Below are 21,957 nucleotides of genomic sequence, written 5' to 3' on the forward strand. Positions count from 1 at the left end.
AGAAAAAAAAAACAGCTACAGAAGTCTGCCAACATTTCCAACCACCAATTGTAGGCACAATCACTTTTAAAAAGGTACCCCCAACATACATACTTAGTAAAAGCAAACCGAGGTGCAATTAATTACAGCAAATTCAAGCAATGGCTCTTACACTGTGCTTATGGTTTTTGCTTTGTTTTAGTTAAACATTACAATATTTTCAGAGTACGACTGTGTATTTCATTGCATCTTAAAGTAATTTTTAATTCAACTTTCACATTTTTGGTCACCTTAATTAAAGTGGAACTTAACTGTACCCGAGCACCACAAACTGAAACTGCTATTTAATTCATTTTTATTATTCAAAGCAAACTCCCCCAACCATGTCTCCATGCTTTATTTTGTTGAGAAATCACTTGAAAAGCACCCTCTAGCATTTCCAGCTGTGTCCATCTTGAGTAGGGGCAGATGATTCATGTAACATTTACTTTCTGGAATCCATATGCCTTTAGCTCAGGCATGCAGGCAGGAGGGTGTGCTTAGCTGAGAAAGCCCCTCAGATGAAAAAAAAAAAACACCTGTGAAGACTCCTGGGATGTATGACATCATTTTGGCCTAGGCCAGAAATCAGGAAACAATTAAAGAAATGTAAAAAAAAAGAAAGTTTAAAGCAAGTAAATAGAATATAGCTTCCTATCTCTTTAATAGGACCAGCAGCATAAGGAATAAAAATAGTTAATGAAGATTGAGAGAGTTTAGTTCCAGTTTAACCTCTCAGTTTACATAAAAGTAATAGGTTTGAACAAAGTTTGCAAGTTTTTTTTTTTTTTTTTTTCATCTCATCTCATTACTTCTGGCCTGTAGTGTGAAAATCTAGATGGGTATTTTTGTGATTCTACTGTTTAGGGTTTGATTGATGTTGCCTTAGATAAGGCAATGTACTGGCAGGGGCGGACTGACAACTCATGGGGCCCCCGGGCAATAGGAGATCATGGGGCCCTTGTGTCCTTGCCCAAACTCAAAAAAGCCTATGAAAAAGGTACCAGGGGCATCTCATGGGGCCCCCTACTGACCCGGGCCCTCAGGCAGTGCCCGAGTTTCCAAATGGTCAGTCCACCCCTGTGTACTGGTAATATTTCCCCTGTTATATTTATTTTTTTCCAGTTATAGGAGAAATTCTGTTCACTTCCACTCTTTTATCTGGTAAATCCAGTAAGGTGGAGCTGTCATGGAAGATAACCAAGAACATCTAGGACTCTGGTAGATCCTATCTGGAAATCTTCTATGACAGCACCCACAGAAATGCCTTCTAATAACAAACTCAAATTCTTGCAGTTATTCCTAATTCTTTGAGGTTAGGCCAATGACATTTAAATTCTCCTGTCCCCAATCGTAAGTGACAGTCTTTCAAGGTGGTGCTGTTGTTCCAGAGAAGCAATTACTAATAAGTGTAATTCTAGATGTTTCCATTATGCCGGTGTGCTGAGCTCATGTCTGTATATGTGTTTCTTACACTTAACATTTTAATGTAGGTCACAAATACAGCCAATGCCAGAAGGCACTACTACAAACTTGGCTCTGTGTATTCTTTGCTGCAGAAAATTATCCGATTAGATAAATTTCAGGGTTATTTGTTCCCCACGATGTTACTGGAGGCAAGATATCAAATTAATGAACTAGTACATCGTAAGTGATGTGTGAGGAATTCTGAGCTAATGGACTCTTATTAGTTGTAACTTAGTGATTACTAAATGCACGGACATAAGCCTTCTGCTGATATCGGCTGTCTGTTCAAGGCTTTGGCCTTCTCAGCTGTCTGGAGTTCTTTTCCCAAAAAGTCACTTGTTATCTCCAGAGAGCATGCAATTAGCTGAACAGTGTCAGTAATACAATGACACCAGATGAAAATATTTGGAAACTATTGTAATTTTTGAATGGCACTTTAAATTTAATTTCTCCATTTACTATTCTTGACAACTCTTAGCAAGAGATTTTCTATGTCGAGTAAATGATGTAGAGCAGTGGTTCTCACCCTGTGGGTCGCGACCCCTTTGGGGGTCGAACGACCCTTTCACAGGGGTCGCCTAAGACCATCAGAAAACATATTTCCGATGTGTAAAGAGCAGCTGCTGTGTTGAAAGCAGCTACTCTGTTAAAAGCAGCTGCTGTGTTGAAAGCAGCAGTATTGGAGGTAAAACGACATTCATGAATTATAATTACCGGGTAAATAATTTTTTGTGGTGACCCCCAACCATTTAAAATAATGGTTGGGGGTCACCACAACATGAGGAACTGTATTAAAGGGTCACGGCATTAGGAAGGTTGAGAACCACTGATGTAGATCATGCCACTGGCCCTGCCCCTGCCCTACCATACTTTCTTATGGTCCTCCTGGTACAGGGTGTAGAGATGCAGAGTGTGCTTGTTGCGTTCCGTCATAGTCCCCTAGCAGGTAACTCCAGATCGAGAACCTATTTGCCACTCTGCACATATGGCTCACTAGAAGAGTTGATTTTTCTAGGGAAGAATTTACTGGAGAGTCCTTAAAGTGGTTGTATGGGCTGAAGGTTTTTTTACCATCATGCATTATATGCCCACAGGTAAAAAACCCTATGTGTTCTGCTCTCCCCACAGCTCCCCCTCCCCCAATACTCACCTGTGCCCTCCCTCAATCCAGTGAAGTGCAAGGGAGCCTCGGCTGTCCTGGGTCTCTCTCTCCTCATTGGCTGAGACACAGCAGTGGGAGCCATTGGCTCCCACTGCTGTCAATGATTGCCAGTGAGCGAATGAGGAGTGAGTGGGGGAGAACCACTGTGTCTTATGGATGCATAGAGCGGGGCTTGGGAGTGAGCATGCACCAGTTCCCCCATAGCAAGCGGCTCGCTATTTGGGGCACTGGTCAAGGGGGAGGAGCCAGGAACACTGGAGGGGACCTGAGTAGAAGAGGATCGGATTGCTCTGTGCAAAACCATTATACGAAGCAGGTAAGTATGACATGTTTGTTATTTTTTAATAAAATGAAACTTTAATGCAGAACCTTTTTCAGCTGGACTGAGAGCAAATGTTTTGTCTTTCAAGCATGAGAATCTTCCAACTTCTAGTCAAAATTAGCTGCATTTCTGGGTCAACCACACAGTTTGTCAGAATTACTATTTGAAAAGAAGGTTTTTCCTACAGTTCATCCTACAAGTATACAATATGTCCACCAAAACATGTTTTGGTTGGACAAACATTTGGATTTTATCTCCTCTCTCCTTCATGTGGGTGCATTAGCAGACAAGGAAAAGGGTTTTAGCAAATCACCAATGACGAGACCAGGCAAGAAATAGTTATTGCCACCGTATGCTTGTTTGATTGTGACACCAGCTAGAGTGAAATCAAGTTGGGAATCTTCCGTGACCACACATAACTCCTTCCCTTTCATTTTGAGACTTTTAAAAACTTTTTTTTGTTATTTTTGAAAATTGGAGAGCTGTGATAATGGAAGAGCTTTTTGAACTTGCTACTCAGATCGATTGGTGCGGACAACCTCACATTAAGTGCTGTTCTGGAGGATTCTAGCAAAGGAGGTACCTGTAAGTGGAATTCTCAAGTTTCCATTTCTGTGAAAGAAGAGAAGAGGACTTCATCAAAAGCAGTGACAGAGAAATTTGTTGCATAAATAAAAGTGGAATTTGACTAACTACTGAGGAGAACTGATGGATGTGGGATACATGAGGGATTATGTTGAATATTCTGTCCTTTTTTTCTTTCAAATACCCTAATGCAAAGCAGATGTTTGCATGGAGGTGAGATCACCATTATTGTTCCTGATTAGATGTTTGTGTGGAACTTTGCCGTTTACAAAGGAATATTGTTGTTCTCCTGACTAAGCACATTGAGTGCGGCCACAACATTTGTTCCTTCATGATTCATACCAAGGAGGCATTTTTAGTACTTTCAGAAGGAGGAATTCAGGATTTGAGGAGGAAAAGTAGTCATTTTTCTACATCTTGGTGACTGAGTAGGGGTGTCATCAGTAATCTGAGAAGCGGCTGCTGGTTCTACTCCCCCTACAGGGACAGATTACTTTACCTGTGGCCTTTCGGTGGCTATTGGATTGTCAGATCTTGTGGTCTACAGGAGTATTTGTTGGACTGAAAATGTTTCCATTAGTGATGACATTATTTCAGAATCTATTTTTAGAATGGCTTTTTTGCCTAGTAGGCTGATTTGCTAAAGAAAAAAAAATAATAGACATTGATAGAATTTGTTAATAATAGGTGATACGTTTTGATGTTTAGGTTGCTGTGTTCTTTCAATTTTCTTTTTCAGTATTTGGACCGGGTGGGAAGGGTTAGAACCCCTGCTGTGTCGTTCCCCCCCCCCCCCCCGTTCCATCCCCCCCCCACAGTAAAAACATTCACACTCACGTTTTGTCCTGGTAATGGCTGTTTTACTAGACAGGAAGCAAGCAAAATCATACCAATAAACAGCAGGGCACAATGACACAGGACATTATTATTATACAGGATTTATATATTATTATTATACAGGATTTATATATTATTATTATTATACAGGATTTATATATTATTATTATTATTATACAGGATTTATATAGCGCCAACTGTTTGCTCAGCGCTTTACAATATAACGGGAGACAATACAGCAACAATACAGTTCAATACAAGAGGGTTAGGAGGGCCTGATCCTTGGAGCTTACAATCTAATAACCTTAGCCTAGCAGAAGGAAAGTTCAAGGTTAACATTACAACTGTAGTGGATGCTTGGATCAGACTTCCAGCAGAGGTAGTAAACCAGATCAGCAGAAAATGAATGTAAATGTATGCTGCTTTTGCAGATTTTAAGGATAACATAAGCTTTTTAAGAAAAAAAATAATAAAAAATATGCATTTATTATTTTTTTCTTCAGGAACCTGCATAGCATTGCACCTGTGATCAGTGGATTGCACTGCACATTGTCCCTCCAGCTTTCTGTCATTACTTTTGGGCGGGCTTTTAATTACAAAGCCAGAGGAAGAGTGAATGATCAGCATGCTCAAAGTCCATTGAGAACTACAGGTCCATCTGCTGCAGTGGAGGAACATGTTCTGTGTTACACCACAGATACAGTTGTAACATGTATATAACATGTTCCAAAGGTGAACACTGAGTTCCAGGAATTCTCTTTGTAAAATGTGTTGGCAGTTATGAATTAAGTCCAACGAGGTGCTTGCCACCCTGGACTTATTGCTTTATTTTACATCTGATAGTTTTATGGAGCCTCGGGAGTACAGTTATCACTACATACACTCCTGGGGCTCAGGCAGAAAAGATACTGTATTCTCACACACAGCATCTCTGCCGGCCCCTGCACTTCCTCCAGCTAGACTGGGTACAGGTTGCATTCAATCAGCTGTTTTCCAGGCCTCATTGGTTGAGATCAGACAGCCCTAAACCCAAAAGTGCTTCTAGGTTCATTGCCTCTAGGGGAGACCAAGAAAGAAAATATTTCTCATCTGCCCTCCATTCACCATCCTGACACAGCTGGACATCCCAGAAGGTATAGTTGAGCCTGGGGAAAGTGTGTGTGTGTTGGGGGGGGGGGGGGGGGCTTTGGATGGGACTCCACTTCAAACATATAAAAGTGATTGGATGGCTGTAAACCACTTCAACACAAGTTTGTTTACATTCGAAAACTGCTGTGACATAAGAATTACAGCGCTGAAAGTAAAGGGGTTAATTAGAGGATTCAACTGGGGGAGTGAGATGCTCAAGTACTAATGCTAGGTTTGCACCTACGCGGTTACTGCCGCTCACGTTTGTCGAGAAATGCAGGAAAAAGATTCTTGCTCCTTTTTAAAAACACAGCAACAGGGAGTTCACATGGTGTTTTTGGTAAACCATAATATTATTGTCTTTTTAGGCTTCGCAGTGTTGCAGGTGAAGGACAGCTTGTAAATTGCACCTATCCCCCTCCCCAACCACCCGCTGCCAAAACAACATGTGATTTCCCTGTGACTGTGTTTTAAAAACAGGAGCAAGAACCTTTTTCCTGCATTGCTTCTGCAAACCTGAGCGCAGGTTCAAATCTAGCATTAGTACTTGAACATGTGTGCGTCACCCAGGAGCTGGGCATGAAACGCTCAAAACACTTTGGTCTGACCTTGTTTCAGTACTCCTCAGTCGAGACATTTTAACATGGCCTTTAAAAAAAAGATTAGTCTAGACCAGTGGTTCTCAACCTGTGGGTCGCGACCCCTTTGGGGGTCGAACGACCCTTTCACAGGGGTCGCCTAAGACCATCGGAAAACACATATTTCCGATGGTCTTAGGAACCATCTGTCTCCAGGCGGGTCCGCCCACATGCAGATACGCCCACATACAAGTACCTGACATGATGACATCATCGCGCCAACCCCATCACATACACCCGGTACAAATACAGGTGTATGTGACAGGGTTGGCTACATAATGTACTTATGTGGACCAGTCGCACATGTGTAAAGAGCAGCTGCTGTGCAGAAAGCAGCTACTGTGTTAAAAGCAGCTACTGTGTTGAAAGCAGCTACTCTGTTAAAAGCAGCCACTGTGTAGAAAGCAGCTACTGTGTTAAAAGCAGCTACTGTGTTGAAAGCAGCTACTCTGTTAAAAGCAGCTACTGTGTAGAAAGCAGCAGTATTGGAGGTAAAACGACACTTCATGAATTATAATTATAATTGTTTTTGTGATTAATCACTATGCTTTACTTATGTTCAATTTGTAACAATGAAAATACATTCTGCGTATTAGATATTTACATTACGATTCATAATAGTAGCAAAATTACAGTTATGAAGTAGCAACAAAAATAATTTTATGGTTGGGGGTCGCCACAACTTGAGGAACTGTATTAAAGGGTCACGGCATTAAGAAGGTTGAGAACCACTGCTCTAGACCAATTTTTTTTAATGTAGTGCTGAAAGTAATTAAGAAAATTAGTGATTATGTACAATGCAATGAGTGGTAAATGAAAGCACACATGCTTGACAGTACTGACCTAATCTCCTATAGATGGAAGTAGCTATAGACCATTCTTAAATTTTATCTAAATTTAAAAAACAAACGTAATGCATTGTAGCCAGGGGTGGACTGACAACTCATGGGGCCCCCGGGCAATAGGGGATCATGGGGCCCCTGTGTCCTTGCCCACACTCAAAAAAAAGCCTATAAGAAGGTACCAGGGGCATTTCATGGGGCCCCCTACTGACCCCAGGCCCTCGGGCAGTGCCCGAGTTCTCGAATGGTCAGTCTGCCCCTGGTTGTAGCCTACCAGTGCTTAGATGTAGCGACTGCCTTCATATATTTTTTTTAATCTGGCCAGCACCACACTTTCTGTCTCAGAGTGACAATACTCACTGCATTGTTTCTATTGAGGAGCAGCGTTGTCATCCTAGGACATGAAGTGTTAGAACTACAGAACACCTCCTCTCTCTTTTCTATAACATATTCTGCTGTTTTCCAGCAGACGTGAACTGGGCAGGGGAGTTAGTGAACAGATATAATAACACGTTTAATGGTGTATTTAACTGACCAAAAGGGAACAAATGGAAAAAAAAAAGTGAATTCTTAGGGCTTAACTTCATTATAAATCTAATGTGGGGATAGTTGATTCTCAGCTCCTAGCTCTGCCATTTGTGCTGGAATTCCACTTTATGAAGTGAGAACTTGAATGGGAATATTCCCATGGGGTGGATCCAAAAAAAAAAACCTGTAGCACACGGCTTTACTTTGTGTTCTCCTCTTCTGCTGAAAGACAGATATAGGCCTTACAATGCTGAATTAGTTGCTTGTGTTTTTTTCCCTAATCTGTGATGACAGTCTGCACTTATTGAACAAATTCCAGATGTTACTGGAAAATGGAACGTCCATCTATTGGTTGGCAAGTACCAACAGTCATTTATCTTGACTGCCTCCCATTGCTTCTCTACAGGTAGTGTAGCGGCTGCACTCGCCCAGTTGTTGAAAGTGACGCTTATTTCAGTATTGCTGTTATTTTCCAGTTCCTGTCTGTCTCCTTGATCAAACATCAGCCTGACATGACTTGTATTAGAAGCTGCATTGGGACTGGAATTTTACTAACTGTAAGACACTCTGATAGCCAAAGGAACTGGAATAAATATTTTTATGCAGTCTGATTACCAAGTTGTGGTGGGAAGTGTGGGGAAAATGCTACAAAGCTAAAGGTTTTCTGTCTGTTCTGGTGCATTGGCAGTCCATTTGAAGCCAAAGTTTAGTTTTGTTTTTTTTTGCTACAAATGCAGTCACTTAACTTACCTGTAATGAAGTCTATCCCAAGTCCTGCAGGCTGATGGTTTTTCTCTTCATTGATGCCTAGTCCTCTTCATAGTGCTGAATTTCTAGCACTGCAGGGATTAATAGCTGTAGGTAGCAATGAATAAATAAATAAGTTTTAGCTTTAAATTGACTGAATTGCATGAGAACAACAAAGTGTGAATGGGCCCTACATGACCCAGCCGTTTTGTTGCGCACCATTTTGCTGCCATGAGATTACATTTGACAACCCACAGGGCTCCAGCCTCTTACTCTATTATACTGCAGTCAGTCATTCAGTGCAGTCTACCGAAGGACCATACGGTGGCATCCTCGGGAAGTCAGTGAGCATGCTGACAGGGGTAAATTCAAGTGGATTTTTCACTCAGTGTACTTTTATCATCTCTCACACATTCTCTCCTTGCATTTCATCTATGAATTATGACATATCTTGAGCTATGACTGGTATTTCAGCACAGGTTGCCACATACAGTTGCAAGAAAAAGTATGTGAACCCCTTGGGATTACGTGGAGTTTTGCATGAATTGGGCATAAAATGTGCTCTGAACGGCATCTAAGTCACAACAATAGAAGAACACAGTCTGCTGAACATAATACTACACAAATATTAGATGTTGCCATGGTTTAATTGCACATAACATGTAAACATTCACAGTGCAGGGAGGAAAAAGTATGTGAAGCCCTAGCTTAATGACTTCTCCCAGAGATAATTGGAGCCAGGAGTGAGCCAACTTTGACTCCAATCAGTGTGATGATATTGGATGTGTTGCTGACAGCTGTCCTGCCCTTAAAAAACACACACCTGTTTTGGGTTTACTGGTTTCAAGAAGCACTGTCTGATGTGAACCATGCCTCGCAGAAAAGAGCTGTCAGAAGACCTACGATCAAGAATTGCTGACTTGCATGAAGCTGGAAAGGGTTACAAAAGTATCTCCAAAAGCCTTGATGTTCATGTGTCCACGGTAAGACAGACTGTCTACAAATGGAGAAAGTTTAGCACTGTTGCTACTGTGGACAGATGAAACCAAGATTGAGTTGTTTGGGAAGAACACACAACACTATGTGTGGAGAAAAAAAGGCACAGCACACCAACATCAAAACCTCATCCCCATTGTAAAACATGGCGGAGGGAGCATCATGGTTTGGGGCTGCTTTGCTGCCTCAGGGCCTGGACGGATTGTTGTCATTGATGGGAAAATGAATTCCAGAGTTTATCAAGACATTTTGCAGGAAAACGTATGACCATCTGTCCGCCAACTGAAGCTCTGCAGAGGATGGGTGAGGCAACAGGACAATGACCCAAAGCATACAAGTAATTCAACAAACCAATGGCTGCAACAGCACAGAATACGCCTTCTGGAGTGGCCCAGTCAGAGTCCTGACCTCAACCCGATTGAAATGCTGTGGCATGACCTTAAGAGAGCGATTCACACCAGACATCCCAAGAATATTGCTACACTGAAACGGTTTTGTGAAGAGGAGTGGTCCAAAATTACTCCAGATCGTTGTGCAGGTCTGATCTGCAACTACAGGAAACGTTTGGTTGAGGTTATTGCTGCCAAAGGAGGGTCAACCAGTTATTAAGTCCAAAGGTTCACATACTTTTTCCTCCCTGCACTGTGAATGTTTACATGTTATGTGCAATTAAACCATGGCAACATCTAATGTTTGTGTAGTATTATGTTCAGCAGACAGTGTTCTTCTATTGTTGTGACTTAGATGACGTTCAGAGCACATTTTATGCCCAATTCATGCAAAACTCCACGTAATCCCAAGGGGTTCACATACTTTTTCTTGCAACTGTATATCATCATCTAAAGCTTCAGCCAACAATCTATTTAGCAAGGCAGTAATTGGAATCTCTGCTGCCAGGTTGCACTCTTTGAAGGAGAGACATTGTAAATAATGACGGTAGGATCACACATGGCAGTAAATCCCTCTATGACTATAATCACTTAGGTTAAATATAAACTCTAAAGCCAGACTAAGAAGAGTGCGGAATTAGAAAAACCATCATGGGAGTCCATGATGATACCGTAAGACTAATGTGGGTATGATGGGTGTGATAGGAATTGTGGACCCAGAGGACTCCACATATAAAGGTATATAGGTTGTTTTATTTTACAGGGTACACACAGGGTCGGTGCTTCCACTAGGCAAACTAGGCAGCCGCCTAGGGCGCACTGCCACCTAGGGGCGCCTAGGCGCAGAACAGACTGGCACTCTATGTGGGAAGCCGCCACGTCATGAATGATTCTTCAGCTGAGAGGTGGGATGGCAGAGGGGGAGGAAGAAAGGTCAGAGGTAGATGCCAGGTATCCGGGGCCAGTGTAGCAGCTGAGCTGCCACTCCTTTCAGTGTTCCTCTCAGACTCAGTTCCTTACTGCAAGCTTGCTGGCGGCTGCTGTTCACTGTGGAGTTCCAGCCCTTCTCTTCCCATTCATCAGCGGAGGTGAAGCTGTGCCTGTGGAAGAAGGTAATGTCTTCTGGCCATCTATCACATGTGCAATGTGTCAGTGACTGATGACACCATCACGATCCCACAGCCTGCTCTTCTAGTGCCTACTGGGCCTGCTGATCTGTGTCAGTGTTGGTGGTGATGTGTTGTGTCGGATCTGTCACTGTGTGGGATCGCTCAGTTCAGCTGCCTGCTGTCATAGCGTTTTATCTCCCCCCATTGCCTGGGGAATTCCAGCCTGGGATCTGTCAGAGTGTAGATCCATCATCCTCTACCTACTGTAATTGTCACCCCGCCACTGCCAGCCACAGATACAGTCCATCCGTGACACTGATTTTGTCTTTAACATTGGTGCTGGTGGCATCTTATGGCACTTATTTTTGCAAATTAAAAGAAATTTAGCAGTTTCATGTTTTGTTGATTTAATATTTTCCACTGTTTTTACAATTGTATTTATTTATTTAGGGGTGCGCAAGTAGCTGGTCTTGCCTAGGACGCAAAATAGTCTAGCACTGGCTGTGGGTACACAGAACTAATTGTATCAGTCCCTGCCCACAAGGAAGCTTGTACCCACCAAACTCGAACGCACTCTTTCACCAGTTTTGCCACTAGTATCGGTTGTGGAAGAAAACCAAGGCACCTGTCGAAACCTACAATTTCCATATGGGCAGGGAATTGAGTTGACTTCCCTTGGCGAAAGGGGTCGTGAAATAATTTTTTTTTTTTGTTGCTTAGTTACATCAAAAGTTTGGTTTTGCCTTCCTTCCTATCTGGACTCGATGAACATGAATCTGTGTTAAACTTTATTAACTATATGACAAGTTTATACAAAATAAACAATCTCCTTCCTCTAAGACTGGCCCAGATGCTGACATAGGGAGTGGCATTTGAGAAGATGAGATGGTTTGGAAGAGTGTGTGTGGTTTATACAGATAGTTCACACTAAATACCTTTCTCCAGCTCAATTATTTATCAAAAAAGCATAATCTGGAATGCTTATAGAGGTCATCTATAATCTCAGCAGACATATTTAACAGCAACTAAAATCTGTTCTTTAGAGAGGATTATATTTTCATCTCTCTGAATACTTGGAACCAGTGCTTTGTGGGTCTACTTACTGTGGCCTTCAATATATGAAGTCAAGAATTTATTTGTATATCTAGGCTTATGAGCCAGCTGTGTAGATTTGCATCATTTTATTCCAGGAATGTGGCTGATAATACAGCCATGTATCATGTCAGTGATCTAAATGACACTGGTAATCCGGTGTGAATCATACACTGCAGGCCGCTGTGCACATGAACGCAAAGCACAGTAGGTCATGGTCAGTTCCCTGTCTGTGCCCCTCTGATAAGGGTTAAAACTCTCAGACTGAGTTCAGTGACTGCTGATACCGAGTGGCCCAGTAATGAGCTTGTTGGGAATAGTCATCTGACCTCCTCTCTAGACATTGCTGTGCATAGCCAGCTGGATCACAACCTACTTCCATTCACAGCCTTCTCTGTTTAGCCTTGGTTTGGGTTTAAAAGATTCCTTTTGCAATAGCAGATTGACTTTTTATTTTATGATGCCTTCGATGAAACAGATATTGTGTCTCTTATGTACATGAGTTTATTTAGTGTTACTAATTTGCTACACCTGTTCAATTGCTTGGTAATACAAATTGCTTATCAGCTAATCACATGGCAGCAACTCAATGAATTTAGGCATGTAGACATGATGAAGACAACTTGCTGAAGTTCAAACCAAGCATCAAAATGGGGAATACTTTGAACGTGACATGGTTGTTGTTTGCCAAACGGGCTGGTCTAAGTATTTAAAAAACTGCTGATCTACTGGGTTTTTCACACACAACCACCTCTAGGGTTTACAAAGAATGGTCCGAAAAAGTGTAAATATCCATTGAGCAGCAGTTGTGTGGACGAAAGTGCCTGTTGATGTCAGAGGTCAAAGGAGAATGGGCAGACCGGTTCGATATGGTAGAAAGGCAACAGTAATTCAAATAACCACTCATTACAACCAAGGTATGCAGAATACCATCTCTGAACACACAACATGTTGAACATTGAAGCAGATGGGCTACAGCAGCAGAAGACCATACCGGGTGCCACACCTGTCAGCTAAGAACAGGAAAAGGAGGCTACAATTCGCACAGGCTCACCAAAATTGGACAAAAGAAGATTGGAAAAATGTTGCCTGGTCTAATGAGTCTCGATTTCAGCTGCGACATGCAGATGGTATGGCCAGAATGTGGTGTGAACAACATGAAAGAATGGCTCCATCCTGCCTTGTATCAACGGTTCAGGCTGGTGGTGGTGTAATGGTGTGGTGGATATTTTTGTGGCACACTTTGGGCCCCTTAGTACCAATTGAGCATCATATAACTGCCAAGGCCCTCCTGAGTATTGTTGCTGACCATGTCCATCACTTTATGACTACAGTGTCCCCATCTTCTGATGGTTCCTTCCAGCAGGATATTGCTCTGTGTCACAAAGCTCAAATCATCTAAAACTGGTTTCTTGAACATGATAATGAGTTCACTGGACTCCAATGGCCTCCATACTCACCATATCTCAATCTAATAGAGCATCTTTGGGATGTGGTGGAACGGGAGATTCGCATCATGGATGTGCAGCCGACAAATCTGAAGCAACTGTGTGATGTTATCATGTCAATATGGACCAAAATCTGAGGAATTTTTCCAACAACTTGTTGAAACTATGCCACGAAGAATGAAGGCAGTTCTGAAGGCAAAAGTGGGTCCAACCCGGTACTAGCAAGGTGTACCTAATAAAGTGGCCGGGTAGCGTGTATCTATCTATCTGTGGCAGTCCATATATCCCCTTCTGAAAAATGGTTGTGATCTGTATATGAATATATGAGTTTATGGCTTACTATAGTATCATGGCCAGTGCGTTATCACACAGAAAGCAGCAGGTTGGTTTGGCAGTTAAGAGTTTATGATATCATTAATCAAATTGAAACATAATGTAGACTTATGTTATTAGTGGGACCTCTTTTATCTCACAACTTTGTAACCTTTTGTTCCTGGGAAACAATGTTTCCAGTATGTATATTAGTAACGTTATTGTGAGCAGGATAATAGTGCAGTTTTCTGGCGTCCTGTAAGTGGACATATGGAGAAAGTTAAATCATTTAACCCTGCCATTATTCGAGAAGGTTGAATCATACTCGGCTCTTCTAGTACTGTGTGTTTTATATAGACTAATAGGAGCACAGGCCAAATCCTGGCTTATTGGAGCAAAGGGAACATATGAGTGTATTATAAGGCATTTTATCAGGGATTGCTGGTTGTCAGTCAGAAACCATAAAGGGGATGTTTGTCTGATCAGTCTGTGTAATAAGCTGCTATATTTAGCGTTTAAGTAAAAGAGGATTGTGGGCGCATGGAGATATGGGGGACTACACCACCAATTCATTAGGTCATGATGACTGCTATAGATTTAGTTTCTCCTGCCACCAAGAACTCCTGCCACCAAGAAGGTCTTAATTACTCCATGCTCCATTTGCATATAGATCCTGTTAGTGCAATCTACTCTCAGTATATTATCACAAGAGTCACGAACATTACAGTCTTCCAGACGTTGATATATCACAGAAGTCACGTTAATGCGTTATGTTAAACCTAGAAGCTGCATAATCTATTGGACTTTTAGCAATGGGGATTTAACTTATTTATCTTTAGCGCTGCATATTTTTATCATTGATTTACTATTTGAGGTTTTAGAGGTTTACTTCCTATGTCAGCTGCTAGCCATCCCTTCCTTCACTGACACCTAGCGCTTGGTTTATTTATCTTTCTATCTCTGCCACCAAGAAGTACCCTTCTTTGTGACAGATGCCATCAACAGCATGAATGGCACAAGTTACACCAATATTTGTGAAGAAAATGAATAAACACTTCAGGAGCCCTTTGCCTGGATCTGTTGATCCCTATAGGCAGTTGTATTATAGAGCAGTAATGGCCAGTGGTTTATTTACTGCTATACCTATGGCTTGACTGGGGTCAACCTGTGTCAAATTATGTGTTTTATTTCCATTTAAATCTCTGATGAATGCTATTTCTAAAGACTGAGTTCACCTTTAAAAAAAAAAAGTGGAACGCAGGTGCAGTGTCAGGATTCTGGACACACTTCATCCAGCTTTCTGCCTGTACCTCCATACAAGCTTTCAGTTAGAAACCTGGAGGAAATTTCAAAGGACTAAAAGTGCGCTGATTACCATACCAAGGGTTATTGGGGGAAGGGGCGTGTGCTTAGGAACATCTTACACCCTAAATAAGGGTGTAACATGTTCCTAAAGGTGAACATAACCTCTAAATCCTTTACTGTCGGAATGCATACAGTAGCCTAAGATGCATGATGTAGTATTCAGCAACTAGACAGTCCAACCTAGTAATCTGTAGACAATTTTCTAGTTTAAGAAGTAAAGTGCTATGTATTTTCACTGCCAACAACAGAAAAAAGCCTAAAAAAAGTTAGGTAGATTATAGTAGTTAGAGGGCTGTCAGCTATACAGATAAAGTTTACCCCCTCTGGCTTCTATGTGCTCAAAACACATACACTTTCTGATGGATTGAACAAGCTTGGTGTCACAGACACCTCAAAGGACAAATCAGTCTCCATTTCCCTTGGGATTTATCATTCTGTCATTTGTGGTTGTCTAGTGCTGCCCAAAAACCAGATTCGACCAATAATGGCCACATGATCCGACAGTCATCACAGGTCTATATGTACCAGGAGCATTGGCTGTCTCCAAGGACAAGGCAGGTTATGAGGTTACACTGAGTTCATTAGCAACCCAAAAATTAACTTAAGTATGTGGCTTATGTCAAGTCATCTCCTCTGTATTCATGCTGTGTAATTCACCTTCAAAGCCAAATCACAGCCATTGCTTCTTCTTGGTTGTAGAAATTAATCAGGAGTCTCATAAGGACATTTAAGTTGGAAATTTTAGCAGACAAAAATAATGGCAGACAGCTCCTTTCCCATAACAAAACAGTTCCAGGTAATATGTTCCTTCCAAGACCAAAAATGTTCACTAGGCCGGAAACCCGAAGAGCAGTTCACCACTGGAAACCGCTCTTGCAGTGCCAGCACCCACTGAGCTCAGGAATGTTCTTAACCCCTGTCTGCCAGAGTGATGTAATACCTGTGCCAAAGGTTTTATTGTCAATGGGTTAACAATTTAATTGATCACATGAAGATCGAACCAGGTGGAGCATACTCTGTCCAGGAAGCAATAAAACCCACAGCTGGATGTGATGGGGTTCATAATATTGTGTTTGGCTGTGACTGGCTAGAAGGGATGGAAGAATCTGACAAGTTTATACCTTTGTCTTCAGTCATTTCCTACTCCTTCAGAGATGGTGGTTTCAGACAGAAAGCAAAAGATCTACCGACTCTAATGGTTAATTATTTTATAGATCCACTGATGGAGAGTTAATGAGTAAAGTTAGGAAAAATCACGTTACAGCTGATATTTTTTTCAAGTTAAGGTTTGAAATTCAAATATAAAAATTGGGTGCATCACCACCAATTTATATAAATGATATCTGTAGTGGTAGATGTTCTGTATGTAATCCTACTGGAAAACATACTAAAATGTATTACTTCTAGCAGCCAGCAGTATCTGTCCTGAACTAGTATGGCATCAGTAGTGAGTATCCCTCCTGTACTAGTATGACGTGGAAGTGAGTATTCTTTTTGTACTAGTAGACGTCTGCAGTGAGTATCCCTCCAGTATTAGTACGATGTCAATGCCGAGTGTCCCTTAAGCACTGTCCACAGTGAGTATGTTTTCTTTTTACTAATAAGGTGTCAGTCTTGAGTATCTTGGCAGTACCAATATGACATCAGTACTTTTTGTACTAATAAGGTGTCAGTAGTGAATATTCCTCCTGCACTAGTTTGACATCAGTAGTGAGTGTCCCTCTAATATTAGTATGGTGTCAGTAGTAAGTATTCTGTACTAGTATGGCATCAGTGGTGAGTATGAAATATGTAAACCATTTAACCTGTTCAAGAATTTGTATTTCTGTGCATGACTCCTATGATTGACACACCGCACAGCCAGGAGGGTTACACCGCTACTTTTCACCCCAGCCCTACAGCTTTCTGTGTGATCTGCCTGGTCCGTGAACTGTGAAGAAGCTGATCCTCTGTCCAATAAGCAGGCAGCTGCTTCGTACTAAATATTCAGGCCAAAAGACTCAGAATGCTGGAATCCTTCTTTACTTCTCTTACATGTCTATTGCTGTTTAACTGTTTTCCTTCAAGGAGTTAGGGAATGCACTTTCATTGACAGCCAAATTCACAAAAACCTTAGGTGCCAACTACCATATTATTAGATAATTCGCCTACTTGGCTTATGTAAATTGCCAAATCTCTATTTATGAATAATCTTCTTCCAAGACTACTTGGTTTCAATGAAAAGGATCATTCAAGTTTCCTAAAAAGCTCTTCTAGCAAAATTCTCCTCTTATCTGTGTACAGAAGAAAGATATATGGAAAATGAAGCGGACTTGCTGTGTATTCACCCTTTAGGTCAGAGGTAAAACTATTCAGAGCTGTTATCAAATCACTTCTCCAGATGATGACAAACTAGACTTTGGATCACGGAGTAATTTATGGGCATAATTTGGTGGAAAAAGCTTAGGCCTCCACGTTAACGCGAACCAGACACTGATAAACAGTATTTTTTATGTTCTTGTACCTTTTTGGTGATGAGGTTAATGATTCCAGCATCTCCTTATGGAACCTTTACATATGGATTGACCAGAGTGCTTAATTGGTGATGACGGAAATATGAGAGTCATCACCGAGGTCCTACTGGATCCACAAAGTGCAGAAACAGAGTACTGGAGGTGAGGTAGTCAAGTTTAACCTGAGCTTAGTATATAAAATTCTAGTCTGGCATCTTCTAACCTTGCCAATGTAACCAGAACTGGGGCTACACAATGAAAACAAAAGCCCTGTCATCGCCTGTAATTCCATCATATCATGGAGGACCCTTTCCACACTTGCCTGATATTTAACCCGTACATTAAAGCATAGCCTGGTCCAATATATCACCGGTGAGGCTGTCTACATATGATGCCTGTGACCCCAACACGTCTGGTCTCTGCTCCCCAAATCATCAATATTGTTCTCGCTGACCGATGTTGAAATATTATTATGTGCAAGGAATGCTGGGAGTTATATGGAATGTATAATTCAATTACAGTACAGGCTTTATCACAAGTATGCACCTTTATCAAAATTCAATTACTTGGGCTATTTGGATTGATGAGCAATATAAGCATGAAGACACAAGGCATACCGCTCTAATTGTCATCATTCTGTACTTGCAGACACATACATTGATTTGGCCTCTCCCATCTACTTTATTAAGATAAATGAAAAGATGTCAAATTTGGGACTGCAGGGCTGCACTTGTTATGTCTGAACTGAAGTAAAGTCTCTTCTATTAAAACAATCTTAGTGACTCACACTCTTCTCTCCCTACCACCGACTTATTTCCTTTTAGTTACTCAATGTTTCCAGCTTTATAACATTCAAATACCCATAAATATTAATTTCCCCATCTGAATTGGCCACATTTCAGCTGTTTCAACCAACAATCAAGAAGTACATTTTAGTCTATTTATTTTTTTACCAAAGCTTTGTAATATATGGGCCTTTGAATTGATTTGCCTAAATGTATTGTTTCGAGGCTAGGCTGCATTTTGTACAATTGCTGCCAAATTTTATGGAACTGAGCAACTAAACTCTTACTGTGTATGATAGCTTAAAGAAGAACTGAACTCTGAAGCTGTACTCATAATATTGCAGGAAGTGGGCTAAGAAGTAGTCACCAGTATTGCCTGTTGTCTCCCTATATCTCTACTTTTACCCATTACTTAAGTACCATGCCTTATTCTGCACTGTGTAATAGGTCAAACAGAGCGCCAAATAAAAAATCCTTAGTCCAAATTCCTGATTGGTTACCATAAGCAGGGCAAAGGACAGCCAACGCATTTCATTGGCCATACAATTTCCCCTCATCAGGGTGTGGAATGAAATGGCAGAATGTTAAGTGGACTCAGCAATACTCCTAAGCAGATTGATGTGCAGGCAGAGGATGTTATACACAACAGTCAATGTTGGTATTCACAGTAAAAGCAGCTCAAGTAATGTCTTTGTCCACATCTTGATAACCCATGAAAATCCACATCCAGTGGCCATCTTACGACTACCTTTTCTTCTGCACTGTATAAAGGCAGCCACCTTGGTAACAGCAGGGCTTTGCTTCCTCATGTCAGAGGAAGTCACAGTGATGACATCACCAAATCCCAGTCCAAATCTCTTAGGACTGGAAGTCGGAGGCACCAGTACCTCAGATCTCACACTGCAGGTATACAGTGTATAGGCTGCAGCCTCAGGTGTGGCTAGGCACACACACGTACGGGAAGTGTACTGTTATTTTTCATGAGGAATTCAAGACAAAAGGTAAATTTTCAGGGTACTGTTTAGGCACACATGTACCTTTTTATAGATGTTCCCTATAGCATAGCAAATCTTTACTTTAGGAATTCAGTTACACCTTGACTAACTTTTGGGGTTGTTGATATCTCAAATGCCTGCTCATGTACAGTGAGGAACAGAAGTATTTGAACACCGTGCGATTTTGCAAGTTCTCCCACTTAGAAATCATGGAGGGGTCTGAAATTCACATTGTAGGTGCATTCCCACTCTGAGAGACAAAATTAAAAAAAAAAAATTCAGGAAATCACATTGTATGATTATTAAAGAATTTATTTGTCTTGCACTGCTGAACATAAGTATTTGAACCAAATTAAAAAAGAAAAAAGCGCCATTTACAAAAAAACACCAAAGTGTCAGCAGCATATCCCACCCAAAATAAATTTTGGCAACAATAATCCTAATTAAAAAAGTATGCGCTAATAACAAACTTATACAAAGGTGTATATCATCATCCAAAAAAACATTTAGTGTTTTAAATAAATAATTATAGTGACCAAACATAAATTAGTGTCCAAAAAAATATATATTAGTGCCAAAAAAAAATATATATAGATCTTCAGTGACTTGAACCAATTGTGAAAAATCCACCACCAAAGGAGATTAAATGAACTCACCAGAGCTAATGGCTGGTCAGATTATAAACCAGCAACAGCACTTGTGCTCTGGGAGCAATGAACCCGATGTCCAAATAGATATGGTGATGTTTCAGATACTTCCGGATAGTAATAATCACAGACAAACAACAGCTGGTGTCTGTTGGACACCTTGTTTGTGAGTTTCCTTATACCTTTTTTATTAAAGAAATAAATGAAAAAACGTATTGCACCATTATGTTCTCTTTTTTTGTCCCTGAGTGTACTGTATGCTCTCATGGAGATATGAGAGTGTGGAGAAGTTCATCATAAGAGCTTGGGCTGCAAAGTTGTTTGTCTGTGATTATTACTATCCGGAAGTATCTGAAACATCACCATATCTATTCGGACATCGGGTTCATTGCTCCCAGAGCACAAGTGCTGTTGCTGGTTTATAATCTGACCAGCCATTAGCTCTGGTGAGTTCATTTAATCTCCTTTGGTGGTGGATTTTTCACAATTGGTTCAAGTCACTGAAGATCTATATATATATTTTTTTGGACACTAATATATATTTTTTTGGACACTAATTTATGTTTGGTCACTATAATTATTTATTTAAAACACTAAATGTTTTTTTGGATGATGATATACACCTTTGTATAAGTTTGTTATTAGCGCATACCTTTTTAATTAGGATAAGTATTTGAACACCTGAGAAAATCAGTGTTAATATTTGGTACAGAAGCCTTTGTTTGCAATTACAGAGGTTAAACGTTTCCTGTAGTTCTTGACCAGGTTTGCACTGCAACAGGGATTTTGGCCCACTCCTCCACACCGATCTCCTCTAGATCTGTCAGGTTTCGGGGCTGACGCTGAGCAATACGGAGTTTCAGCTCCCTCCAAAGATGTTCTATTGGATTTAGGTCTGGAGACTGGCTAGGTCACTCCAGAACCTTGATATGCTCCTTACGGAGCCACTCCTTGGTTCTCCTGGCTGTGTGCTTCGAGTCGTTGTCATGTTGGAAGACCCAGCCACGACCCATCTTCAATGCTCTGACTGAGGGAAGGAGGTTGTTGCTCAAAATCTCACAATAAATGGCCCCATTCATCCTCTCCTTAATAAAGTGCAGTCGTCCTGTCCTCTTTGCAGAAAAGCACCCCCAAAGCATGATGTTACCACCCCCATGCTTCACAGTAGGGATGGTGTTCTTGGGATGCAACTCATCCTTCTTTTTCCTCCAAACACGACGAGTGAAGTTTAGACCAAAAAGTTCTACTTTGGTCTCATCTGACCACATGAATTTCTCCCATGCCTCCTCTGGATCATCCAGATGGTCATTGGCAAACTTCAGACAGGCCTGGATATGTGATGACTTGAGCAGGGGAACCTTCCGTGCAATGCATGATTTGAAACCATGATGGTGTAGTGTTCTATCGACAGTGACCTGTGAAACTGTGTTCCCAGCTCTCTTCATGTCATTGACCAGCTCCTCCCTTGTAGTTCTGGGCTGATTCCTCACCTTTCTTCTCATCAATGATACCCCACGAGGTGAGATCTTGCATGGAGCCCCAGTCCGAGGGAGACTGACAGTCGTCCTTAGCCTCTTCCATTTTCTAACAATTGCTCCAACAGTTGATCTGTTTTCACGAAGCTGCTTGGCAATTGCCCCGTAGCCCTTTCCAGCCTTGTAGAGCTCCACAATTTTGTCTCTGGTGTCTTTTGACAGCTCTTTGGTCTTGCCCATGGTAGTAGTTGGCGTCTGACTGACTGTGGGGTGGACAGGTGTCTTTAAAGAGCTCAGACAGGTGCTACTAAGTTAGATTAATAAGTGGAGTAGAGGTGGACTTTTTAAAGGCGCAGTAACAGGTCTTTGAGAGCCAGAATTCTTGCTGTTTCTTAGGTGTTCAAATACTTATGTTCAGCAGTGCGAGACAAATAAATTCTTTAAAAAATCATACAATGTGATTTCCTGATTTTTTTTTTTTAAATTCTGTCTCTCAGAGTGGGAATGCACCTACAATGTGAATTTAAGACCCCTCCATGATTTCTAAGTGGGAGAACTTGCAAAATCACAGGGGGTTC

General features: G+C 41.3%; 1 protein-coding gene across 1 annotated transcript in view; it reads left to right on the forward strand.

The window, feature by feature from the left end:
* The window catches only part of BANP (BTG3 associated nuclear protein), a 454,339-nt gene that overhangs the window by 364,453 nt on the left and 67,929 nt on the right, over positions 1 to 21,957 (forward strand). The window lies entirely within an intron of this gene.

This window comes from Staurois parvus, unplaced genomic scaffold, assembly GCF_062004578.1.
Source record: "Staurois parvus isolate SC_StPar_1 unplaced genomic scaffold, SC_StPar_1.0 ptg000745l, whole genome shotgun sequence".
NCBI classification, from domain to species: domain Eukaryota; kingdom Metazoa; phylum Chordata; class Amphibia; order Anura; family Ranidae; genus Staurois; species Staurois parvus.